At 52.7% G+C, this 2,134-nt stretch overlaps 1 pseudogene across 1 annotated transcript; it reads right to left on the reverse strand.

The window, feature by feature from the left end:
- Positions 1-1,071: 1,071 nt before the first annotated feature.
- On the reverse strand, positions 1,072-1,838 carry LOC103734794 (annotated as a pseudogene). The gene has a single exon (XR_001872458.2). The product of XR_001872458.2 is annotated as a ferritin light chain 1 pseudogene (transcript).
- Positions 1,839-2,134: the final 296 nt, after the last annotated feature.

Consider the following 2,134-nt stretch of genomic DNA (forward strand, 5'->3'; position numbering starts at 1 on the left):
GGAGTAAAAACTACCCCCAGGTTTTTTCTATATGATAATTAGGCATTGCCCGATAGTTGGAAGATAGGAGCCCACTGCCACATGTAAATAAAGCATACTATGAGCACCTATCAACTGAGGCTCTTGCTACTGCCTCCACACTATAAATTCTCTAGTTTTCCCACTAATAAACAGAGCTGTTTTTCACTGTGCCTGGAGCTGTGTCACTGCTGTTTCACTGCGCCTGGGACCAGCCTGTGATCAGTTTCCCCGGAAGAGCTGTCTTCCGTCAGCGCCCACTGGCCATTCTGACCCTGTTCACCACTTCTGCTCTCCCTGCCCTCATGGGCTGCTGGTCAATGACCCACAAAGAAAGGGAGAGCCCCCCACAGCTGGCCCGAGCCTCCCACAGCTGGCCCGCGGCCACCCTGCAGCTGGCACCCGAACGTGCAGCTCCTGGAACGTGCAGAGTTCGTGAGTATCCCTCCCATCAGGAGGGCATCAGCAATCCCTTCTCCTATCAGGAGTATCCCTCCCATCAGGAGGAAAAAGGTAGCTTTGCCCTTAAGCCATCCCCACCTTTGCTGATCGGCAATCTCTTTCTCCTATCACCTCCTATCTGGAGGATAAAGGCAGCTTTGCCTCTAAGCCACCCCACCATTGGGGACTGGCAGTCTCTTCTCTTTTCCTCCTCTCATTTTCGGTCTGAGTCTTTGCGTGGGACTGTTAAAGACGAAGGAGCAACTGAGGCTTTCTGGTCAGGGCTACCCCCTGATGTCAGCTGAAGGCTCTTAGTCTTCTTAACGGACTCCGACTGCCTGCACGGGTATAGACAAAGACCTCCTATCTATACATCTTTCTAATACAAAAAATCGGTAACGCAACGGCCAGTTAAATGCTCTTAGAGCGGCCACCGATCTCTTAAACTTGCAGGAAGGCTTGCGCTGTGGACTGAGTGGAATCATGTGAGATTTTGATCCCAGGCATGTTCCCTTAGAAATCAGCATTTCACCCCACTTTCCTTTTCTATCTTAACACCGCTAGAAACAAAAATCCCCAAAGTTCTAAGGGATCTTCATATAAGTTTTTTTCTTTTTGCTCTTTCAAAATAGCTTTATTTTCAGTTGGTCCAAGGCTTAGGAGGGGCTCCAGGGCGTTTCAAAGCTGCCTAGTGGCTGGAGAGGATCAGGCGGAGGTCTGGAGGCCAGCAGTGCAGGGCAGAGGAGGGAGCCCCTGGAATGCATGGAGACCTAGTCGTGCTTGAGGGTGAGCCACTCAAACAGATACTCGCCCAGTGATGGCTGAGGCATGCCAGACTGAGAAGGCTGGGGCCCAGCCAGCCTGCGGAGGTTGGTCAGGTGGTCTCCCATCTTCTTGATGAGCTTCACCTCCTCATCCAGGAAGTGGTTCTCCAGGAAGTCACAGAGATGGGAGTCTGTGCGGGAAGAACCTAGGGCATGAAGATCCAGGAGGGCCTGGTTCTGGTTCTTCTCCAGGGCCAAGGCGGCTTCCATGGCCTCCTGGGTTTTACCCCACTCATCCTGAGCTGGTTTCTGAACATCATGGAAGAGCGCACGGCCGCCACACTGGTTCTGCAACTTGAGCAGCCACTCCGTGCCCTAGCGCTTCTCCTCAGCCAACTCGTGGAAGAAGTGGCCCATGCCCTCCAGAGTCACGTCATCCCGGTCGAAATAGTAGCCCAGGGAGAGGTAGGTGTAGGAGGCCCCCAGGTGCAGGTTGACCAGGCAGTTGACAGCAGCCTCCACCTCGGTGGAATAATTCTGACGGATCTGAGAGGTCATCCTGATGGGCAGTGTGGAGCTAACCGCAAGGAGATGGTGTTGGCTGGAGAGGTGGTCCCGGATGAGGTGACTGGAGGGACTGGAATGTGGTTGGAAATTTACGACAAATGGATTGTGGCCACCCATGACATTGGGACTGCCACGTACTAGGCCTCCTCCCTTGCCCAAGCCTTTGTAGTTGCAACCCAACCCAACTCAAAATGCTTTAAATGTGGAGAAACTGGACACTGGAAAGAAAATTGCCCCCAAAATGGCTCGGCTGCCACTCGACCCCCTAAAACCCTCTGTCCTCGCTGTAAAAGGGGCTTTCACTGGAAAAGAGATTGTAAATCTAAATATGACAGAGATGGCAA

Source organism: Nannospalax galili, unplaced genomic scaffold (assembly GCF_000622305.1).
Source record: "Nannospalax galili isolate Female #2095 unplaced genomic scaffold, S.galili_v1.0 scaffold497, whole genome shotgun sequence".
In the NCBI taxonomy this organism is placed as follows: domain Eukaryota; kingdom Metazoa; phylum Chordata; class Mammalia; order Rodentia; family Spalacidae; genus Nannospalax; species Nannospalax galili.